At 30.2% G+C, this 13,718-nt stretch overlaps 1 long non-coding RNA gene across 1 annotated transcript; it reads right to left on the bottom strand.

Annotated features, from left to right (window-relative positions):
- Positions 1-7,116: 7,116 nt before the first annotated feature.
- Positions 7,117-9,948, bottom strand: LOC143074578 (uncharacterized). Its single transcript, XR_012977943.1, has 3 exons — positions 9,890-9,948; positions 7,637-7,747; positions 7,117-7,230 (listed from the first exon to the last, which is right to left on the bottom strand). It is a non-coding gene; the product is annotated as an uncharacterized LOC143074578 (long non-coding RNA).
- Between the last annotated feature and the right edge of the window lie 3,770 nt (positions 9,949-13,718).

The raw sequence follows: 13,718 nt of genomic DNA on the forward strand, positions 1-13,718 counted from the left end.
ATTAAAACGCATCAATTGATAATCTAAAAATATGAAAACTTGACAAAAATTGTTTTCAAATCATTTTGTTATCAAAAGTTGTGGAACTGTTATCAAAGAAAATTTACTTATTCAAAATGGTGTGAGCAAAAAATCGTATCTTAATTGTGTCTACTTTTGACCAGTTTAAACCAGCTCTACTAGTGAAGTGTACACATTTTCAAATAATAATAGAATCTCCCCCTATTTAGTTTTTTTGTAATACCTCAAAAGCATGAGAATTGTATGAGTTGAATTATAAATTCTTTTTTTTTAACTTTTAAAATTACTAAATAAACTTACTTTTGAAGATCTGTCAAATGAATGTATATTTATACATACATTATAAGAAATATAATTAAAAAACGACTTTAAATCAAGAATAAATCACCAAATATGCATAAATTCCAAAGTTTACTTATTGCCTAAAACTATGTTCGGTAATAGGATGAATAATCATCATCAGATTTCAAGAAATAAGCTTAATGCCTGAAAAATTAAGGCAATAACTTAATGCCTAGGCGTTAGCTTATTGCCTAGGATTTAAGCTTAATGCCTAATTTCACTTATTGCCGCTAACATATATATATATATGAGCAACTAATCGGTTTGAATTAAGTTAATGAAGTTTTAAAATAAAACAAAAAAATCTAGACGAGAAATGAATGTGCAGTACATTGTACATCCACTGATATTAGAGTACACGTAGGACATTTAGTTGGTTAAATACTTAAATTATACTCTCAGTAACTGCAAGCATTTATTGATATCTGATATTTTGTAACCATAATTAAGAATTCACTTGTTATTCGTTATTTCGTTATTTTGGTTTAAAAGATAATTTAATTTTAGTGATTGAAAATAACCTATAGTTTAACACAACCGCATAACAATTTTCCTATCGGAGGTCAGGAAATCGTTTGTGGTTTACGGTTGTTTTGTATCTTAATGTGTTTGTTATTTCATGATTACAAATGTTTTTAATGGTCGATTCTTTAAAAGCTGTTTAAACCAATATTTACCTATAATAGATCAAATTAAGAGCTCTGGGTACAAGATATGTAATACAATTTAATGATTGAATACCGTTACCATCCAGTGGCAATTATTTCAGAACGAGATTCAATTTACCATGCATATATATTTTACTATTCATGAATAAGGTGCATTATGCGGAAATTTTCGTGAAAACGGAACATCTGATTTGTTGAATTGAATTAAGGAGTGACTGTAATATTTTATCTGTCTATGAAGAAATAACATGAAAAATGTGTTGCATACTGAATAACCTGCGTAGCGTGTAATTTTAAAGTGTGCACCACATTTTTTTTATGTTATTTTGAATAGACAGAAAAAATATTACAGCCATTTCTTATAATTTAATTCTAAATTCCATTTTGTACCGGAGTAAACCATGTAAAAACGTTAATAACGTCACGGTCACAGGACAAAATTATGTCTATGAGCTGATAAACAAAACAACGTCAGTTATTTGGTTATAGACATTAGTGTGGTAATAACCATAGGATAATTATGGTGCCATCGCAAAGAGTTTCTCTTCTCTTCTCTTTCTTTTTATGTTGTTTTATGTGTTCTGCTTTTTTTTGGTTATTTTTCTATGAAACTATGTCTATGAAACTATGAAATTATATCAGATATACTGAAACAATTTCCATATTCGAACAATATATGTAAAGTGATGTTAATTGACAGGAAAGATGGTTTTATTTCATTCATTGAAATAAATCAAGTAATACAACTGTTGTTATATTATCTCCCTTATTTATGTTATATTTGTATTTGTGCATATATATTACAAACGGTATAATGTTTATAACAATGTTTTCATGCTTCGACATCCAATATATTTCCAAGAGGTAAGTGTTAGCCGTAAAAGGAGTTTCTATATTTATCAACATTATACAGTATGTTAGATATATGTATGTGAGTGTTTCATATCATGCAAATGGTGAAATTCGGTTAATGCTCAAATACAAATATAACATAAAGAGGGATGATCATAAAACAGTTGTATACTTGATTTATTTCACTTGACTTCGCGGGGTTTATAAACCGGTTCGCTTACCATAAACCAGTTCATCTATAGATATGTGTTTTTGGATGAATTCATCAATGAATTGTTCAAAGATGGTCATTGATTTGGATAAGATATGTAAACACTATGTGAGTATTCGCTAAGAAAATAGTGAGACACAACCGTTAATTTTCCTGTAAATTAAGTTAAAAACCATCTGATAATTGTCACACTTTGGAAATTTTGGATATGAAATTGTTATATAAAACTATTACGACAGTAGTTGCGAAATATCCATACGTCGTTATTCTATATCGGTTTAAATACCCTTATTATAACTACGATAACGAGTATTTTGTTTTTCATAGATATTTTTAATGCCCGTTAAATATTAATCTCATAATTAAAAATTATATTAATAGCAAAAGAATAAAAAAAATGATCAATGCTTTAACCATGAGCAACACGACGGGTGCCACATGTGCAGCAGGATCTGCTTACCCTGAGCACAAAAGATCACCTTTAGTTTTTGGTGGGGTTTGTGTTGCTAAGTCTTTAGATTTCTATGCTGTGTACTATTATTTGTCTGTTTGTCTTTTTTTATTTTTAGCCATGGCCTTGTCATTTTATTTTTGATCTGTGAGTTTAACTGTCCCTCCGGTATCTTTCGCACCCTTTTTAATGTGCTATAAACATTTAACTTTTATATACGTCTCGTATCATACACTTCTTTTGTATGTCCATTTGGTGATACTGAAAGATGACAAGAAATCATTGATAATTTTCACGGCAATCATCCTTATATTAAATATTTAAAACTGTAAAATCCGTTGAAATAGAATTACTAATACGCGTTTGAAACATATTGTTTTACATTGTACATATAATAGAATAATTAGTATATTATAAATAGATATTATAAGACGGGTTTATTTGGAATCCCAAGCATTTATGGATCTAGCTAAATAAATAGTCGGGTTGTAATAATCAAATAGAGAAGTATGTTTCATTACACAATTTTAAGTGAGAACAATATATCTTAAAAATCCAAGATTATAAAAAAAAAAACACGACGATTTTTGAAAAGCGTCCATCCCAGAGATGCTGCTAAATTGAAAATCTTATTCGTTGGTTATGAACTAGACTTGTTGAGGAACAAATTGCAAATTTAGCAATAATTTGTCGTTATTTTTGTAAGCCGTTGACGAAATAGTTATTCAAATAATTTTAGCACTTAATATCGTCTACCTGATATTTTATATCTTTCTAGTAAAAAGTATATGTAACATATATGTAACGGATTAGCAGGGGAAAACTGACGTACCTGGAGCTGCAAAAATACAGAAATAATTTCATTTTCTAGCATTTACAAAACATAACGGTTTAGCTGACATTCCTTTGATTACTTTTTCTCCTTTTTCATTAACCTTATGTATAAATATGAAATGCGCGATTTTTTAATAACAGCATTATTGCACACGCTGTTGTCAATCATTCAATGACTCAACAATCAGACATGCGCGATGTAAAGAATCGTTTAGCAATACGCATTGACAAAAAACAATTGATGTTATCATTTCTACATAATCCATAATTGAAAATGAACAAAACAATTTTTTCATAGTCTTCAATTTTAATTAATTTTTTCTGACATGATAAAAATACCAAATTATTTAGATTACAAGTGAAATAACAAAAAAAAACAAACTCCAAGGATAAATTCAAAACGGAAAGTTCTTTAAAAAGTTTTTATATATTCAAATATTGCATATAGTAAAAAAAAAATCACTTATGAAAATTTTCAACGACGTCATTCTTATCTTATCATATATGTGATTGCTAGACAAGGCTTATCTTAACACTATTTTTTACAACTAACAAATGCAGAATTTCAAATTTATGAAAAATAAGTACTGGACCGTCCGTCCGTCCGTATTACACTTGTGAACACGAACACCTTGGTGTTTTTTAAGTGATCTTCACCTAAGTTAATGTACTTATTCAATTTCTGGAAGGATAATCACATAATGATTGTTAAGATTGAAGGAAAATATCAATTCTATTTTTTCAACTACGGACTTCTCCGCTTCAAGATATCTGGTTAGAGTTGATGTTTTCCTTAGTGAATTTTGAGAAAAAAAATATTTGACAGCTCGTTTTGACAACAACGTTACAAAATTTAAAAAGAGATTCTTTTTAACATACCTGCGAATGGCATTAAATTAATATTTCAAGTTGTCAGTTTATACTATAGAGCTTGTTGACATTGCAAAATCTTTTTGGACCAGAAAAACAAAATACATTGTCCCTTCGTCGTCCCACGTTCCTGAAAATGACCTTTGGGTTTCTTATAAGAAGTTGATCAAATTTCGTTGATTTTATTTATACACTGTCCTTGCTTATATTTTGTTTTGTTTTCACCGGTTCACAGTTTGTTTCTCTTTATCCAATTTCCATTTCTTCATATTTTGTTTAACTTTTTTGTTTGTAAAAGGGGGATCATACCATAATGAAAAACATGCATTAAATCTAAATGTGTGTTTGATGGGGTTCAAATAACTTTTTTATGATTTTAATCGGAATCCGAACCGGAAGATACACCGAGGGCCTTTAACAGTTAGGGCATTTTTTTTCATTTTTTTATATTCCTGCTGTTTTTCACGAATAAGATCCTTTATTGGCCGCTTTTTCCTTTTTATTATTTTTTTGGCCGAACAACATGCTTTGTTCTTTTCATTTTCCGAATTCCTCCAGGACAGCTAGAAGCTCAACGTTTAAATAGATGAAATTTGACTTAAAGTACATCATTTTCTTTATAATAAATTATAAATCCATGTCATTTGGACTCTGTAGGAAATTTGTACCATTATCAATGAAAACAATAAAATCAATAATGATCTCACTTTTTTTTTAAGTTTTTGATACGACCCCTCACATTTTACCTGTCGTAGTCGTTCTCAACTGTAGGTATCGAGAGTTGTTGAAAAGGTCTAATACTGCTGACAAATATGGCCTTGTGTCTCCTTATTTTTATATGAATCAGTTTGAATTATATTGTTTCGAGACAACTTCTGATTTGCTATGGGAATGTCAAGAAGATACCAACTAAAAAGATGGATGAAAGTAAACAGGCAATGATGTCTTATGTTTATTTTTAAAACGATTATTAAACAATATATTAAAGTTTGCAGAATTCATAAACCAGGATTTAAACAAAAATAACCTTTAATTCTTCACACTTATTCAGCGCTTTTCATTTCATTGGTTAACCGACAGGATCTGTTGTTGACTTTGAACTCCTGAAATCAACATTTAAATAACTCATTAAACAAAGCATTATATTTTTGATAAGATATGCATAAAAAGTTCTTAATGTCTTAAATTGTCGAAACAATGAATTTTTTTTTCTAATATACACATGTATATTTTTTTAGATCGTAACCTAAGGGTGTCTTCGCAAGCTCTATTCATGGATCCGTACAAAATCATGCATTATAATCATAACGATCTTACGTTTCATCCTCTTTATTAATTACAGCCAAATGCATTGAGTGTGTAGGTAAATGTAATATGTTTGGTTAGCTTGCTTGCTAACTGAACCATGGAGTCATTATTAGGTTAGGTATACTACCCACCTTTAGAGTAGACAAGTCCGATAGATAACCAATATATCTTTTGCAGGACTAGACTAAAGGTAACGATTCGAAAATATATAATTAACTTACATTTTTTTCCTCATTAATAAAATAACTTAAGTATGATTACAGATGGCAAACACAATCTTCGAAGACAGATAACTACTATATCGCGACCATGCGAACCACTATCTGAAAAGAATCAGAAAATGTTCAGTTGTGTGAATCTTATTTCAGGGGTATCTTTTAAATTTATCATATTGATATAACAGCTGAGCAGAAATGGAGTCCCCGGAGGCCTTATGCGACTTCTGGCGCGGAGAGAATTAAGGTTAAGGTAAGATATGGAGTCCAACCAAAGATTACACAATTTTTAGTTTGTTGCTTCTCCACTTAGCATGCATTACTCTATGGTGGGGTTGATGTCGCTTTGACACATTCCCCATTTCCTTTCTCAATTTTATTAAGTAAGATGAGAGTGTGATACGAGTTAACCTGTAGTCAAAATGATATTTTCTTGGAGAGTAAACAGTCTTCCTGAGGACTGTTCATTTATTTTCTTGGAAATACATATTATCATCCTATTTACCAGTGGCGGATCCAGAAATTTTCATAAGTGGGGGCCCACTTACTGACTCGCTCCAGTCACGCTTCAGTGATTCCCTATATAAGCAACCAATTTTTTTCCCAAAAAGGGGGGCCCGGGCCCCCTGCCCCCCCTAAATCCGCCTCTGTTTACTGATGTTGCAAAACAAGAAAGCAATAATTATCAATATCAACCGTATTTAGAATATACAAAAATACGAATTATGAACACGAATAGCTATCAAAAGTACCAGGCTTATAAAATATAAAAATATCAATCATAATATATGTTGTTGTATTATATATTATGATATGATGTTTTTTTAACCGTATTTTACAAAACTTTGTCCACTATGCATGGGTTAATTCATATGGTAATAATAATTATGTTGAATAAACATATGCTAGTTAGACGAATTACTTATAATACCGCACTCAAACCCGGATTTACATAGATAATCCCAGGTAGGACACGATGCAATATGTCAAACATACTTTACTTTTGGCTTGACGAAAAAACAGTTTGATTGCAAAAGCGTAGGACTATAGTCGATACATATCTTCTTTTTTTTATACAAAATATTCATATATAAATATCTAAATGCATTTGTTAACAATAAAGAAGTATCTATATACTGTATACCATGCTTAACAGACATAGATTTATGAGTTTGACTGTCCCTTTAATTTGGTATCTTTCGTCCCTCTTTTGCAAACCTTTGATATAAAAACAATGATGGGATCCTGACTTTGGACAAGTACATCAACAATTGGTAGTGGCAATCTAGTTAAGTATTACTTAACAAAATATAAAAAGACTAATAATAAAAACTAATATTGCACCTGATCTGTTTTCTGGAGTGGTGTGGTTTCCGAAATTAGCTGTCGTTGAGCACTCCAATTGATGAACAACACATTTCCCTGAACGAACTTCTGGACATGTTATTACGGTAGGGCCTGGTCAAGTATATAACAATACATTGTATATGAGATTATGGTAAAAATGTCATAGATTTGAATTATAGCATAGTCTTCACCGCAAATCATTTATAAGGTCTACATGATTTAATTGCTACATTTATAATTGAGAATATGTTGTTATTTACATATGTGTTAGTATTTACTTAATGTAATTTTATCTTAAAACACAAGAATCGGATTGAAATGACGGTTATTCGATTTATTTATACAGAAATACAACTCTTACAAAAATTACGAAAAACATTAAGTTCTTCGGCATAGTTGTTGTTTCCTTGACACTCACCCCGTTGCCATTCTCTATATAATGTATAAGAATTTTCCCTAAAATTTACGAAACCAATATTACTGGTGTATAGAGATCTCACAATAATTTGATACTTACAAATGTTTTCATCAGAACGATCGGCGCAATCAATATCGTAATTACATTTTTTTGCAATTGGAATACAGTTTCCGTCAGAACATTGAAATTCGTTCACTTTACATGTCTCTACTGTCAAAAAAAAAAATACAGTTTGAATTTTTTTATCCTTCAGTACAAGCAAGTATACGTTAGGTCAAATGGTGTAACGTCTTTCGTCAAAACGAAACATAAAGATACCGAATGTAATTTCAAAATAATTAGTCGATCACAAACTAACATTGTCATGGTAAAACAAATGACAATAAATGACCCAAAGAGAAAAAAAAACCAGTACTTTTCCAATCAATATATATGTTTGGTAAAATAACTCAAACACCGAACTCTAATAATTAAAAAAAAATCGGATAGTCCCTTGTCAAATGGCACAATCAAAGGCTCAAACACATTAAGCGAATGGAAAACAACTGTCATTATCCTTACATTGGTACAGGCCTTTACTTATGTAGAATAAAGCTACGTAAATTGTCTTCTTCAAATATATTAAGCGATGAATGATCATCTTTCATGCCAACCCCCGAATTCAAATCATCATTCCTTAGAAATCACTGTCATTTTCGACTCTTTTCTTTAATTAATGCAGAAATGATCTTAAAAGAAAAGCTACACTTGGAAGTTTGAATATATACCGTTATTTTTGTGTTATGGTAACTAAGGATTTTGTGCTATATGAGAATGCTAGTAAAGACGATACAGATCCTTAAAACGAATTCTAACTGTTAGTTGTTATAGTCCTAAACCCAAATATTTTATGATTGCTTGAAAGTTTTGTACCAAGTATATATCAGTAGATCTTTTCACAATTTTCAAGACTTTTATACAAAATACCGTCTCTGATTCTCATGAACATTTTTGATTTATTCGCGCTATTACATATAATTATTTCTGACAAAATTGATAAACAAACTTAAATCACCGTCGATTTGAAGGCCATCCAAATACTGGTCTTTCATATTCATATATATCCTCTTTATTCACATTACGTTTATTTAAGATATATCAATTGCATGGAAATATAAAACTACGGATAAAAAAGACAATATAATGCTCTAATATAACAACCATCCAAGCAATGTGAATCCCTAATTCTTAATCCTAAATATTTACTTTGAAACAACTATACAAGGTGGTGTTGTTCATGTAAGTACAAACCCGATTATTAGTCTAGGTCACATACTATTTTTAATTTTTTTTTATAATTTAAGGAATGTATCTCCCTCATGCAAAGCTCTGATTCCTTTCACGGATTTGGCTATACCTTTTGGAACTTTTGGATTATAGCTCTTCATCTTTTATATAAGCTTTGGATTTTACATATTTTGACCACGAGCATCACTGAAGAGACATGTATTGTCGAAACGCGCATCTGGTGCAGAAAAATTGGTACCGTTAATGTTATAACATTCGAGGGAAAGGGTCCGGGATTGTAGTAACAATTGAGATTTTTCGTTCGCAATGCCTATTGTTTGCTAAAAGACAAACGAAAATAATGTGCGGTCATTTGAGAAATAAAGCATTTTAAAAATGTCAGTAGTAGAGAATTGTTTTTTTTTACCGAGTATGATTTTTTATAACTCCTTAAGACAAGACTAAGCATTTTAGTACCCCTATTTTACGTGTACAGTTACTAGATTTGTACTTCAAAATTTCTGTTTTAGGTCATTTATTTTAACTTGTACTTCTTTTTTGATATATCTCGAAATGAATGTTTATCTTAAATGCAATATTAGGAAAACTTGACTGGCACAAAATCTTAATGTGCTACACAGTGTTCCAATGTTATAGCACTAACTATAGTGTAAAGGTCCACATGCAAAAGAAGCTGTGTATGCGGTATACTTTAAAAGAATGTACTATACCTTTGAATTTATTAAACTAACATATAATGCATAACACCTTACTTACCTAGCACCCGCACAGTCGCATTTTAATCTTAAATCTAAATTATCTACTTCGGGTATATCAATAAATCAACAAAGAAACGACTTATAGTTCAACAGAAACATATGCTAAAAAATCATGTCTATCGTTTTATTTATTTTTGGTTGACTGGCTATCTTGAATTTGTGCATATCGCTATATTAAACCTATATTATAAAATGTCGTTTTAATCATATTCCTTTTTTGGCAACAATATTTTCCTATACGCTAAAAGAAATAAAATTCAACAAGTGTTTTTATGATGGTAAAAAAAATATGTATAAAAATATTTACCAAAATTATAATCAACAGTAATTTTTTTAATTCTCATCCCCATATCACTCCTTGTATCTACAAATTAAAGATATAATAATATAAATGTGTTTAGTGACACAGCTACAAAACATCCATTCAATAAAAAAAAAATAAAAATAAAAAACATTTAAAGGTTCCAAGTGCTTTTATTCCAGATTAGATATGACCTATGCCACCTTTTCGTGAAAAAAAAAGAATATTTAAAAAAGAAAGAAAAAAGAGAGAACGTTATATTTTGACATACATATACAATTTTGACACTATGCACATGTTATTATAATCCAATTTTGTTTTCAATATAAATAATTAATTGTTATTGTCAAAGAATACAGCTAACTGTTGGGTGTGACGTTTAATTGTAAATATAAAAAGAATTGATACTAAAACTTATGTATTTACCTGCTGTTGTCCTTTGTAGTATGTAAAATTATATGTTTTGATGGTAGTCAAGTAACCATACCTGGTAAAATATGTTTACTTGTTATTTAAATATACTAGAACTAAAAATTCCATAAACTGTTTTATCTATATCACTTGTATTAATAAAGAATTAATCTCCTAAAAGTTATATAAACTTACTGTTTTGATCTGACCGAACTTTAATTCTTGATAGCATATGAGTCATATATCACATAATATAGGACCAAAAACGAAAGTTGGTCTTCCTGATCAGTTCATTGCATTAAAACCATTCTGCCTTTTTCCACTAGTTTGATATAATATCATTTGTATAGGTCATGGTAAACAATTGAACATAATACAAAAGCTTCATGCTTTAGTTCAAAATTTTGAAAGAGAACCTCGACTTTAAAAGTGCTATTCTGGTTATCAGTAGGAATGATCAGAGCAAATTATTGGAAAGTATACGTGAATTACCATTTTCTTAAAACAAAATCTTCTCAATTAGCAAAAAAGAAGGAGAAAAAAAGTTTAAAAAAGAAAAATTGCAATGCTTGTAAATATTTCAAGTACTTCAGAATTAATTTAAACAGTTGAAAGCTGGCAATTTGGTGCAAAGCAATCATCCAAAGAAAGAAAAGAAATGATCTAATGCATATCAGTGTGTTCGTGTTTTATGAACAGATATCTGTTTTGTCATCAGCATATTTACACATAACTAAATTTGTATTCTTTTTAAACGTTTTTTATATTTAAATACACATCCACGTTCATTTTCTTTATAGCGATTATTCTATCTATATACATTTTTTGTACATAAAACATTATACTTATTAATTAAAACTCCTAATTATCCTACTGTCGTTCGATATCTTTATTTTTGTATTGCACAAGATATTGTCTTCTTTGACTGTCCATGACGTTAAACGAATAAATCCCTGGGATGTGATTTTCTTGATTTGATTCTCTGATGCTTTCAGTTACTGAATGCACTCTTAAATCGTACGTTCGTGTTTAAATGACCTGCTGATACATTTGGTAATGCATTTTTGTAATTCACTGTTTCCTTATCTATTAATCTCTGTTCACTAATCTTATGTTTTCTACCTTTGATAAATGTCTGGTATGACGATAAATTTTCTCTTCTAGATCTGTTCTCGTACTATGAACAACAACAATGATAATTTTGTAATATATATTTCCGTACTCCACTCTTACTACAGAATTATTATTATTTATCTGTTTATGTAATTTTCTTTGGCAGTATGTTGTCCAATGTTAAGGTTGTCTTTCTGCTATTGTTTTACATCTATACCCCTTGTATATGACATGACTTCATTTGATATTTTATAGAGTGTCTTTCTATGATGTGATGTTGCACTATTGTTTCAGGTTGAGTGAAGGTTGGCACCTATTAAAACTTTATAACTCGTTGCATTTTTTTGTACCTGTCTTAAGTCAGGAACCAGATGTTAATTGCATGTCACGTGTTGATGTAGTTCGTGAGTATGTGTCGGTTCTCGTTTTTATTTAGTTTAGACCGTTGATTTTCCTATTTGAATGGTTTTGCACTAGTCATGTGTGGGCCCTTTTAGGAAACTGGTCATTGTAAACCGAGGATCTTTGTTGAAGAGTACTTTGACCTATAATGGTTCACTTTTATACAAATTTTGACTTGGATAGAGAGTCGTCTCATGTGCACATCTTCTTATATCAACGAACATAAAGATAACAACGATAAGAATAACTCTATAGTCATTTAATATAATGCCATTAGAAAAAGTGCACGAACAATTGTATATCATTCAACATTAAATATCATTTGCTCTCTCAAATATATAAAATACCTTTTTTTACATTAAAATACACAAATTACATGAGTATAGATAAGGGCGCAGATCGGAGTTGACCTGTCGCATAGATGTAAGCTTTAAATAGTCACAAACGTGTAAATGTACCAGAGCACTACATATGCTTGCGTTCATTTGTAAAACAAATGTGCATTAAAGATAGAATATAATCAGTTATCGTTAATAACAATCATCTAACAGAATGAGTCTATTAATGGGGACTTTGCTCAAATAAAGAACTAAGGATCACTTGATGTTTTTGTTTTATTTAAACAAGAAAACTTTATAATTTTTTTTTATAAAAAGTGTCATTTTAAACATGATTGTAACATTCTTAGTTTTTATTTCAATTTTAATTTTGCCATATACAGGTAATCTTTTATAGAAGCACCGTGTAAATAAGTATTGGCCTTTTAGTCAGAAATAATTAGAAAAGACAGCATTATGTTAATTCAGTATAGACACCAGGCTCCAAAAGTATGTACATCAGACACATACATCGTCTACAAAAGACTTACCACTAACGCTTGATTAAAAAAACAAATCAAAGGTTAAATAAAAGACAAAATATAAGAGCAGTGACGACCCAATATACCGAAAGGTTCTAACAAATACAGAGATGTAATATATTCATGAGATTGAAATTCAAGTTTTTATGAAAAGTTAATTTATAATTATAAGCTTATATGAGACTGATTTATAGTCGACAAACTTCTTATGGATACCAGAAAATTATCATTATTTTATAAGGCAACTGCTTTTTTGTCGTAATTATTTTATCATGTTTATTTTGGAAGTCTTCAACGATAATATGTCCTGTGAGATACTGTCGCCGAATTTATCTTCATCAATAACGTTGGACTTTCTTTCAATTTGAACGTACATGCGATAGATAAAAACAACAACATATATGCCAAAAAAACAAACCCCGACATAAATCAAGGCAGAAAGATCAGGTGATTCTTAAAGATACTGCTCACTAATGATATGATACCCCCGCCCGCCTCAAGTATAAGGTAAATAGGAAGTTGTTGAATGATGAATCTGAAAAAAAAAACACAGTATAGCTGGCTCATATACACCCTGAACCCAAATTTCAGAAATGCATGTAATGTCGTTCCTGAGAAAGATCGACGAAAATATTCATAGTACTAACTGACAGACTGACATAAACATTAAACCCCCATTTTTTTTCAAAGCGGGGGTGAAAAACGGACGGTCATCGAAGACGACTTATTATGAAACAAAGATACGTTTCATAGTTACGAAGCAAATCTTCGACTAGCAAACACAGTATATCAAGTTTTAAAATTTTCATTTTATATGAATCTCTTATCATCAAACAGGATCTTTTTGTTCTACAGCATTAGAACTAATTTCATGATTGGTAGGTGCCACTGGTGCCCCTAGTGCCACTGGTTCCACTAGTGCCACTGGTGTCACTGGTGTCACTTGTGCTGGTGGCTTTCTGAAATAAAAAGATAACTTAATATAAAGGAAAGTCAAAGGAAAAGTTTTCAAAATTAAAAAATCGATAAATCTTTAAGCTGTATATAAAT

Source organism: Mytilus galloprovincialis, chromosome 5 (genome assembly GCF_965363235.1).
Source record: "Mytilus galloprovincialis chromosome 5, xbMytGall1.hap1.1, whole genome shotgun sequence".
NCBI lineage: Eukaryota > Metazoa > Mollusca > Bivalvia > Mytilida > Mytilidae > Mytilus > Mytilus galloprovincialis.